We start from the raw sequence: 12,021 nt of genomic DNA, 5'->3' as shown, positions 1-12,021 counted from the left end.
GGCACCCTCCGAGTTCCGAGGCCCGCGGCCTCTGGCTCCCCGCTGGGTGCTCGCGCCAGTCTGCGCTGGCAGCCCTTCCTGGGAAACTGCTGTTTCCCTCCCACCCGCGGCGCTCACGCCGAGTTTTTGGCTGGAAAAATCTGAATGGCACATTTCATTGCCCTCTTACACATTAAAACGTGCATTCCAAAAGGTTTCCTGCAGTTTCCTGTCTCCCTTGAGGAAAACTGAGTTCCGTTTTCTTGTGTGCCCAGCAGACCAGGAAATCTTAGAAAATAGGAGTTAGGAGCCCCAGATCTTCCTCTTCGACCTGTATATTACTGTGGTTTGCGCTGGTACTTGACATTGTGCCTTGGGCATGGCAACCTCCTTTGTGATAGAGTTTTGTGTATTCGTATCTGCTCCCCTACTTGACACAGGCTCCTTGAGGCAAAGACTTGGACTAGGTCAGCTTTGCACCCATGTCCAGGACAGTTTCTGGCACATAATAGGTGCTAGGTGAGATTTTAGCAGATGGTAGGCAGCTTTGGGGAATGTCTTTGCTCTCCAATAGACCAAAAGTCAAGTCTCTGTTAGCATCTTTATAGCTGGAGAGGTACCATTAACTTATTTCGTTAATAGGTACCTGAAGGAGATGGGGTTTTTTTTGTTTTGTTTTAAAGATTTATTTATTTATTTCTCTCCCCTTCCCCCCCCCTCCCCAGTTGTCTGCTTGATGTGTTCTTCTGTGACCACTTCTATCCTTATCAGTGGCATCAGGAATCTGTGTTTCTTTTTGTTGCATCATCTTGCTGTGTCAGATCTCCGTGTGTGGGGCACTGTTCCTGGGCAGGCTGCACTTTCTTTCACGCTGGGCGACTCTCCTTACGGGGCACACTCCTTGCACGTGGGGCTCCCTATGCGGGGGACACCCCTGCATGGCACGGCACTCCTTGCGCACATCAGCACTGCGCATGGGCCAGCTCCACACGGGTCAAGGAGGGCTGGGGTTTGAACCTCGGACCTCCCATGAGGTAGACGGACGCCCTAACCACAGGGCCAAGTCTGCTTCCCAGGAGATGGTTTAACACGGTTAAGAACAAGGGTTTTAGGATCAAACTGATGTGGATTCAAGACCTGGCACTGCCCCTTTTATTTGCTTGATATTGGGCAAAGAACTTAAGTTTCTGAGTTTCAGCTTGTGAACTAAACTTGACGAAACAAAATTAACAGGACAAACGTTAGGGAAAAAAATGAAATAAGGATAATGTATTCCCTCAGAGAAATTAGAGAGCTTATAGCATTCCTTTAAAAATAACCAATAGGCTTCAGTAAGAAAGTCAAGGTTAGGGAATATAGCAGAAGGGATTTGGTGCCCTGCCAAGATCACATTTACCATGTGGGTACAAGGACTCCCCAACTCACAGCTGCCCCCTTCTCCAGATAACTGCTCTGGGCTGAGGCTGGGGAGGCCACCAGCAGAGGCCGAGATGTATGGCGTACAAAAGGCTGTGGGGAAATCTGTGGTGCCCTTCACACTCGGAGCTGAGTATGAGAGCAGGCTGAGGCAAAACCTGAGCAGAAACCTCTTCCTTTCTCAGCTTTTTCTCCTGCCCTATCCTAAAACATCCCTCATTTACTGACTGGTTTCTCTTGAGAAAACTCTCTAACTAAAGCAATTGCACTAGCTTCTAGGGAATTGATCTAAGACGGGCTATTTTTAAAATTAATATAATTATTGAAATTAAAGACTCAAAGGAACATTGAAATTAAAGACAGCAGAATTAACATATATGTTTACCTCAGTTCCCTCATGAAATTCAACTGAAATAATAGTAGAATTTTTTATTAAAGTTGTATATTTACAGAAAAATCATGCATAAAATAGAGTTCCCATATACCATTCTATTATTAACACATTGCTTTCATGGGATACATTTGTTACAATTCTTGAAAGAACATTTTTATAATTGTACTATTAACTATGGTTCATAATTTACAAAAGGATTGACTGTGTTATACAATCTGACGATGTTGTTAACTTTTTATTCTTTAACGTATATTCAACATAAAATTTCCCCTTTTAACCACATTCAAATCAGTAACTAAGTGCTGTTATCAAAACTTTTCCATCAACCCAAATAGAAACTCTGTCGTACAATTTAGGCATTAACTCCCCATTCCCTACCCCCACCCCAGCCACAGGTAACCTATATTCTTTCTGACTCTGTTGATTGGCTTATTCTAATTATTTCATATTAGTGAGACCATATAATATTTGTCCTTTTTCATCTGACTTATTTCACTCAACATGATGTCTTCAAAGTTCATCCGAGTTGTCACAGGTACCAGAACCTCATGCCTTTTTACAGCTTAATAATATTCCATTGTATGTATAGGCCACATTTAATTTATCCATGCATTGGTTGATGGACACTTGGGTTGTGTCCATCTTTTGGCAATTGTGAATAATGCCACTAAATAGTACATTAAAAACAAACAAACAAACAGCATTTTAAAGGGAAGAGAAAATAACAAAATTTGGGAACCTGGAAAGCGGATGGCAGGTGATAATCAACTTAGCAGATCTGAGAAAGCTGACTCCTAAGCCAAGAATAGGTAAAGCCGAGAAGCAACATGATTCGTGCTGCTGTACTCAAAATACACAGGATTTTGTTGCACCATGTAGTTTGGAAAGTGGGCATATAGATAAAGACTAAAAACAGGAGAATTTGTAAGTCTGTTCCAGAAGCAGTCAGTATTCTAGATCCCCTCCCCAACACTGCACAACTTGCCACTGCCCTCTTCTTTGTAGGCTGAAGATTGGAGGTAAATTCTTTGGAGAGGATACAGCAGAGTATTTGTGGAAATGGGGGACACCAGGTGTAGTCAAGGTATTCTGGTTATCCAAAAGAGAAACCTTATTTGATTACTGGGGAGGTTAATGATTTGCATTATGTCAACAACCACCTCAGGAACATTTGATAATCAAATAAGCATGCATTTGCAGATCATTACTTTCAGGGAAGTGCCCCACCGCCGTCCCTCATCCCTCCAGCAGCACGGCAGCTGGCAAGGAAGCCATTTTTCCTTCAAGATTATTGGTGTCACTTTTTAACACCTGCTGCTTTAGTGCGTACGTTTCCTGCTTCTGTGCTGCAGCTCACATATAAGCCTCCTCAGGTCAGACCATCGCTGTGAAAATTCCTTCTGATCATAGGAATGAGTATGTGGAGGCGGATGTCCCTGGTGTGACTGCAGTTCAGTTAGTATCACAAAAACACAATGGCTTCAAATAGCACATACGATAACCCATCTTTTTTATATATTTTTTGCAGAGAGGCTTTCAACTTAAGCTGAGGTTGTGGCTACAGTTAGTTCATGCCATTCTGGAAAGATCTGGCAAGTTGGTGGGAAAGGTCCACTTGAGATCTGAGAAGCCTAATGCAAGAAGAGGAAAAGAGCCAGGCATGACGAACTTAATTAACACAATTAACAAAGCCCTGGTCATTGCAGAGAAATCCCCAAGAATAGAACAAGAACCAGGTCTCCAGGAAATAAGTTTCAAATATAGAGTAGCATTGAGCCAAGCCTCATGCTGTTAACTTCTGCATCCTGATTGACACAGGTAGGCCTACTGATAACTGCAGTTGAGTCGTGAATTTGAATATGGATGGTGACGTGGTTGTTGACTCCCCTGAATGTTTGGGAGCGCTTGATGGAGACACAGCTCTGTCTTACCTAATTATACTTTCCCCAGCTCACTACAGGGTAGGGAAAACAAACATATGGCATGAGTGGTACCTTCTCCCCTTCCTGCATTTGGCAATAGGCATTTGTCAATGGGTCCTTGTCAAACAATCCCTAAGCAGCAGGCACTACTGCAGCTATTAGGTTGGCCATACTTCTATAGATTCAGCCAGTAAGGAGAAAACCAGTCTAAACAGATTTAGACAGGTTTCTTGCTCCCAGCTCAGCCGGCATCCTGAGCTTCACATTTGCATAGGGTTCCCCTGTCCCCAAGTCCCATGGGGGTGATGCAGAAGGCAGAGCCAGGTACATGTTAGGCACCCAGAGGCTCTGTATCATAGCCGAGAAACATCAAGCCTAAGAAGCCCCATATGAAAAAATAATGAGTCTTGATAATTACATAAATGAGCATCAGTTATTGATGGATTGTAGATCCAAATATGAAAGAAAAAGCAATGAAGTTTTAGAAGAAAACATAGGTGCATATCCTCATGATCTAGGGGGTAGGTAAAGATTTCTTAAATAGAACACAAATAAGCACTAACAATAAAGGGAAAAATGCTAAATCTAATTATGTTAAACTTAAGAATGTCTGCTCATCAAAACACATCATTATGAGAGTATAACAGGAGACGGATGTGGCTCAAGCAGTTGGGCTCCTGTCTACCATATAGGACATACCATATACCACACACAATTCTATTCAAGTCAAGTCCAAAGTAGATAAAATCTATGTTCTGAAAAGTCAGGGTACTGGTAACTTGGAGTGACTTGGAAGAAATGGGGACTTCTGGGATTCTGGTGATAGTCTGCTCAAGCTTCCATAAACAGATTACACTGAACAAACCATCTCTCGGTAGAAATCACTGCATCACTCTAGTACGGTAACAGATGCACGGCCAGCGCAGGCTGACAAATTAACTCCTAGGCTGAAGAAAGCTTTCACTGGTTCTGCAGGAAAAATTATTTTCAAAACAAATGATTGGGGAAGTGGTTTGTCTCAATGGATAGAGCATCCATCTACCACATGGGAGGTCCAGGGTTCAAACCCAGGGCCTCCTGACCCATGTGGTGAAGCTGGCCCATGCGCAGTGCTGATGCGCGCAAGGAGTGCTGTGCCATACAGGGGTGTCCCCTGAGTAGGGGAGCCTTACGTGCAAGGAGTGTGCCCCGTAAGGAGAGCCACCCTGCAAACACACAAAAAAGCACAGCCTTGCCCAGGAGTGGCACCGCACACATGGAGCGATGACACAGCAAGATGACACAACAAAAAAGAAACACAGATTCCCAGTGCCACAGAGAAGGCAAGTGGACACAGAAGAACACAGTGAACAGACACAGAGAGCAGATAACTGGGAGAGGGGGAAGAGAAATAAATAAATAAATAAACAAATAAATAATAAATAAATAAACCAAATGATAGGTTTCACTCACTGAAAGATTTTGATCATTTTGTTGTTGCCACCCAACAGCCGCATAGTAAAGGACTTTAGAAAAACCAAACCATGAAGCAATGACTCAACATATTTTGAAGAATTTCATGCATTTACACATTTGGGAGAAAATTATTTTACTAATGTGCTAGGTAAAATGAACAGGTCCTGAAAATGCTGTTTCTTTCTTTAAAATAAATGATTTCAGCCACAGCCACAGCCAGAAGAGCCTGAAGGCTGTGCACCCAGCAGGTCCTCCCCCCAGTTCCAGCCCTGCGCTCAGAGCTGCCTCTGATGTGGCCGGCGAGCGGATCCTGCAGCTCCCTTTCTTCTTCAGCTTTCTCTTCTCTCGCTCTCTTTTCCATGAGTGTGGAAGGAGAAGGCCCAGGGACACAAGTCCCCTCTTTTCCTGCCCATTGCTCAGGTGCACCCGCTGCCAGGGGCCTCACTGTCTCCTCTCTCTTCTCCCGCCTCTTCAGCAAGAAGCAGATGCATATTTTGATGGTCAGATTGGAATCAGCTGGCAAGATGACCATTCTGTAAAAACAGATGTTAAGGGAGAACCACCGTTCCTACCATTGGGTTTATTGGGGTTGGTGCAAAAGGAATTGTGGTTTTGGACTGTGAATTTTAAATCGTTATAACCAGGCGCAAACACATCTTTATTAATCAACATAGGAACCATTACAATCAACACATTTTTTCAATGAGAAATAAATTTGTTTATTCCTGTAGCGTAACAATCCATGCTTCGGGAGTCGATGAAGTCTTGGAAAGCATTTTCTGCATCCTGCTGGTTGTGGAAGCGTTTTCCCTGCAAAAAGTTGTCAAGATACTTGAAGAAGTGGTAGTCAGTTGGAGAGAGGTCAGGTGAATATGGGGGAGGAGGCAAAACTTCGTAGCCCAATTTGTTCAACTTTCAAAGCGCTGGTTGTGTGACCTGTGATTGGATGTTGTCATGGAGAAGAATTGGGCCCTTTCTGTTCACCAATGCTGGCTGCAGGCATTGCAGTTTTCGGTGCATCTCATTGATTTGCTGAGCACACTTCTCAGATGTAATGGTTTTGCCGCCATTCAGAAAGTTATTGTGGATCAGACCAGCAGCGGACCATCAAATAGTGACCAAGACCTTTTTTTGGTGCAAGTTTGGCTTTGGGAAATGCTTTGGAGCTTCTTCTCAGTCCAACCACTGAGCTGGTCATTGCCGGTTGTTGTATAAAATCCACTTTTCATCACAGTCACAATCCGATCAAGAAATGGTTCATTGCCGTTGCACAGAATAAAAGATGACACTTCAAACCGATGATTTTTTTGATTTTTAGTCAGCTCATGAGGCACCTACTTACCGAGCTCTTTTACCTTTCCAATTTGCTTCAAATGCCAAATGACCATAGGAGGATGGATGTTGAGTTCTTCGGCAACTTCTCGTGTAGTTGAAAGAGGATCAGCTTCGATGATTGCTCTCAATTAGCCGTCATCAGCTTCTGACCGCCAGCCACTATGCTCCTCATCTTCAAGGCTCTTGTCTCCTTTGCAAAACTTCTTGAACAGCCACTGCACTGTATGTTCATTAGCAGTTCCTGGCCGATTGCGTTGTTGATGTTATGAGTTGTCTGTGCTGCTGTACTACTTGTTTTGAACTCAAATAAGAAAACAGCTTGAGTTTGCTTTTTGTCTAGCATCATTTCCATAGTCTACAATAAATATAAACAGCAAGTAATGTCATTAGCAAAAAAACAAAGCAAGAAATGCACATTAAAATGATGTATAAGGGAAGTGAATTTGGCTCAACTGATAGAGTTGACCCGTGTGGAGCTGGCCCATGCGCAGTGCTGATGTGCCAAGGAGTGCCCTGCCACGCAGGGACGTTCCCTGTGTAGGGGAGCCCCATGCACAAAGAGTGCACCCTGCAAGGAGAGCTACGGGTTATGAAAAAAGCACAGCCTGCCCAGGAGTGGTGCCACACCCATAGAGAGCTGACACAGCAAGATGATGCAACAAAAAGAGGCACAGATTCCCAGTGCTGCTGACAAGAATGCAAGCAGACAAAGAAAAACACACAGCGAATGGACACAAAGAGCAGACAATGGGGGGGAATGGGGAGAGGAAAAAAAAAAAGATGTATAACATAACCACATTTATTAAGAATGTATTCCAATATCAGATAGCAAATTTCAACAATGCAAAATCACAATTACTTTTGCACCAACCTAATATTCTATCTATCTATCTATCTATCTATCTATCTATCTATCTATCTATCTATCTATCTATCTATCTATCTTTAGGAGGTACCAGGGATTGAACCTGGGACCTGGTGCATAGGCGCAGACACTCAACCCAATGAGCTACACCTACTCCCCATACCATTGGTTTTAATGTGGAGACAGTAGACAAGAAAAACATTTGTTTTGCAGTATGGGATGTTGGTGGTCACGATAAAATTAGGCTTCTCCGGCAGCATTACTTCCGAAACCCTAATTTTTGTGGTAGATAGCAATGATGGTGAAAGAATTCAAGAAGGAGCAGAAGAGCTGCAGAAAATGGGTCAGGAAGATGAGATGTGAGATGCAGGGCTGCTACTGTTTGCAAACGGGATTTGCCAAATGCAACGGCCGGCAGTGAAATGACAGCTACATTAGGTCTTCAGTCCCTTCTTAACAGAACATGGTATGCTCAAGCCACTTGTGCTACACACGGAACTGGTCTGTATGAGGGACTTGACTGGCTGTCAAATGCGCTTGCAGAACGCTAAATGAAACTGGATATTTCACCAAGGGCAAGTTTGATAGAATTGGTCTAGGCTTGTTCCAACAAAATTAGTTAGTGTCTTGGCTACTAAACAGTAACTGGGACTGGTTTGGGCAGAATATTACAGCATTTAAAACTTATCTTGTTGCCAATTATTGTTTACCAAGTGTAATGTTCCTATTTAGCAACATGCTTGGCTTTAAAGAAATTCTCCTTAACTTGGGAGGAAAAAGTCCTCTTTTAATTTTATGTCCCTTAAGCCTAAATGCCTGGACATGCCTAGTTTTTTGTGATACCTTTAAATCCACTTTTAATGTTTTAGCCCACAACAAATAAGGTTTTAAAATAACCCCTTGCTACTTTACTGATGCCTTTATCATTCTTGTGGACAGTCTGCTGGTTTAAAAATGTAGCATTTCATTTGTATTTATTTCTCTCCCTTGCCAAAAAGATTTTCTAATACTGCTTGTGTTGGCCAGGGAAATGCTCCAAAATACTATTCAGATATCTTGCACTGAGGAACTTTTTCTTTCTCCCGTTACTGACTCCTGGCTTCTATCAACCAAATTTACCTTGGTGTGGTTTAGAATTGATAGCTATAATAATTAGTTCTGTGCTGGTTGCAAAGAGTTCATACTGAGATGATTTTTAATACTTAGCAGATTGTCTTCCTTTGTGTTATATCTTTTTTATTTTGCATGCTGCTTTTGGTATCTGCCTGACTCTTTGCCCAGTAGATGATAGTTCTGCTGATGTTTTGTTGTTTATTGGTGAACATACCTTCATTAAAAGTTTTTGGGAAATTCCTCAAACTCAATAAATAAGTTTCTTCATAACCCATTTGAAATTATTCCTAATAAAATGATAAAATATATTTAAAAAATGGTTGCTTGATTTTACCAGAAAAATGCAAAAAAACCAAGGCTGTGAGTAATTAAGAATTGAATTTAGCCTCTTCTCATCCTCACTGCCACCCACTCCCTGCTCCTCCCGCTGCTTGCGCTCCTCTGGGTCTCACCCTTCCTTAGGTCATAGGGAGTTGACTTTGAAGGTGAACAAGAAAAATTACCCACATGATGGCAATGGTCTATGTCCTTAACGAAGTTGTGCTTATGCTAGTGTGTGCATTTATTCATACTCATTTCACACTTAAAAACCTCTCTTTAATTTTATGTAAATTATGAGCCCTTAAAAAAGAACACAAAAATGATTTATTGCTTTAGGTGACCTGGAGTCAGAATCTATTCCGTCATAAATAAGGACTCCTAGTATTTCCTAGATGAATATCAGGGAGCTGAGGAGCTTGTGACTCAACCTGTGTCTCCTGGGTTCAAACATCTACAAATTGAACCAAAAAAGGGGAAAAGAGGCTCGATGTGAGTTTGATGGCTATTGTGAAACTGTTAGCTATTCTACTGAGTAAAAGTGCATGAAAGGACAATAAGGTAATTCCCAATTGCAAAATAAAGACGCTGGGATGTAGGACCCTCCGCTTCCCGGGCATCTCTCTCCCTTGCCTCAGTTCAGGCCTCAGCAGCGTCTCTTTCCAGCCCCTGGGTGAGGTCGCCATCTAGTGGCAGGAGCGTCCAAACGGCTCTCGGGTCTTTGCACCTATGGATTGCCGGGGTGGTTAGTTACCCACGGGAGGGCTTGAAAGAAAGAAAGAAAACAAATCTTTAAAAAAAGAAAAAAGGCTCTCTGAAGAGATGCTTTGAGGATGAAGAGAATGAGGGCGCTCTTTCAAAGGGACAGTCAGGTGACTCTGAGGCACTGACCTCTCCCCCCACCCAGAGCAGCAGTAGTACTGACCGCTGAGGACACACACAGGGCTGAGGACACACAAGGGCTGAGGACACAGGGCTGAGGACACAGGGCTGAGAACACACACAGGGCTGAGGACACACAAGGGCTGAGGACACACAGGGCTGAGGACACACAGGGCTGAGGACACAGGGCTGAGGACACACAGGGCTGAGGACACACAGGGCTGAGGACACAGGGCTGAGGACACACACAGGGCTGAGGACACACAAGGGCTGAGGACACACAGGGCTGAGGACACAGGGCTGAGGACACACACAGGGCTGAGGACACACACAGGGCTGAGGACACACAAGGGCTGAGGACACACAGGGCTGAGGACACACACAGGGCTGAGGACACAGGGCTGAGGACACACAGGGCTGAGGACACACACAGGGCTGAGGACACAGGGCTGAGGACACACAGGGCTGAGGACACACAGGGCTCAGGACACACACAGGGCTCAGGACACACACGGCTGAGGACACAGGGCTGAGGACACACACGGGCTCAGGACACAGGGCTGAGGACACACAGGGCTCAGGACACACACAGGGCTCAGGACACACATGGCTGAGGACACAGGGCTGAGGACACACACGGGCTCAGGACACAGGGCTGAGGACACACAGGGCTGAGGACACAGGGCTGAGGACACACAGGGCTGAGGACACACACAGGGCTGAGGACACAGGGCTGAGGACACACAGGGCTGAGGACACAGGGCTGAGGACACACAGGGCTGAGGACACACACAGGGCTGAGGACACACACAGGGCTGAGGACACACAGGGCTGAGGACACAGGGCTGAGGACACACACAGGGCTGAGGACACACAGGGCTGAGGACACACACAGGGCTGAGGACACAGGGCTGAGGACACACACAGGGCTGAGGACACAGGGCTGAGGACACAGGGCTGAGGACACACACAGGGCTGAGGACACACAGGGCTGAGGACACACACAGGGCTAAGGACACACAGGGCTGAGGACACACACAGGGCTCAGGACACACACGGCTGAGGACACAAGGCTGAGGACACACACGGGCTCAGGACACAGGGCTGAGGACACACAGGGCTGAGGACACAGGGCTGAGGACACACAGGGCTGAGGACACACACAGGGCTGAGGACACAGGGCTGAGGACACACAGGGCTGAGGACACACAGGGCTGAGGACACACACAGGGCTGAGGACACACAGGGCTGAGGACACACACAGGGCTGAGGACACACAGGGCTGAGGACACACAGGGCTGAGGACACAGGGCTGAGGACACACACAGGGCTGAGGACACAGGGCTGAGGACACACAGGGCTGAGGACACACACAGGGCTGAGGACACACAGGGCTGAGGACACACAGGGCTGAGGACACAGGGCTGAGGACACACACAGGGCTGAGGACACAGGGCTGAGGACACACAGGGCTGAGGACACACACAGGGCTGAGGACACAGGGCTGAGGACACACAGGGCTGAGGACACAGGGCTGAGGACACAGGGCTGAGGACACAGGGCTGCAGGGGGCCCGCGCACTGAGGCCTTGCGCCAACCAGAAGGCGCCTCTCAGGGGGAGGATGAAGGCGGGCCGCGTGGACCGCGGGTTGAATTTCGGCACTGCCCCGTCTTCCTCCCCTGTGCGTCGAGCTCTTGGGCAGTGGATATCCTGCACCACCGCAAGCTGCAGCCCTGATGGGCAACAGCACCTTCTCCTGGCACCCCAAAGCCCATTGCAAACACTAATTCCTAAAAGGCGGCTTGCTGGGGGAGGCGAGGCCCCGGACGGGACATCCCACCTTCACGTGCGCCCTTGAGGGCCTCGGGCAACCACTGTTACACCCGGATTTCAAGGTTTCTTTTCAACAGGCACTATCGATTTTAGTTTTCTGTTCAGGCTCGGTGTTGGAGGCCTCATTTCAGAAGAAATGGAGAAAAGACTGGGAGCTTCTAATGCAGTGTCTTTAGGAAAATAGTACTACATTGCTTTGCCATGAAGACTAGAGTTCAGGGAATTTCATATCTTTAACTCCTCATATAAGTGACTGGTGCAGCTTGCAGGAGACACCCTCCCGTCTTGAGCGTGCGCTTTTGCTTTACATTAAATTTTCCAGCTACTATGTGACTAGTCCTTGAATTCTTTCTAGCAACTGTGTCAAGAACCTTCCTGCCCTTTGTTGAGGTCTTTCTCCAAGACCTAGCTGGGACCTCTTGGACATCAGGTTTTGGTGACTGAGGAAGTGACAGGAAAAGTCAGTACGGCCCAGCAGAAGACCAAGACATGGATAATTCTTCCTCTA

General features: G+C 45.9%; 1 pseudogene; it reads left to right on the top strand.

The window, feature by feature from the left end:
- Nucleotides 1-2,290: 2,290 nt before the first annotated feature.
- On the top strand, nt 2,291-7,917 carry LOC131273743 (ADP-ribosylation factor 4-like; annotated as a pseudogene).
- Nucleotides 7,918-12,021: the final 4,104 nt, after the last annotated feature.

The sequence above is a fragment of the Dasypus novemcinctus genome, chromosome 17, assembly GCF_030445035.2.
Source record: "Dasypus novemcinctus isolate mDasNov1 chromosome 17, mDasNov1.1.hap2, whole genome shotgun sequence".
NCBI classification, from domain to species: Eukaryota; Metazoa; Chordata; class Mammalia; order Cingulata; family Dasypodidae; genus Dasypus; species Dasypus novemcinctus.
Note: the sequence above shows the minus strand (reverse complement) of the source record. Positions and strands in the feature narration are given on the sequence as shown.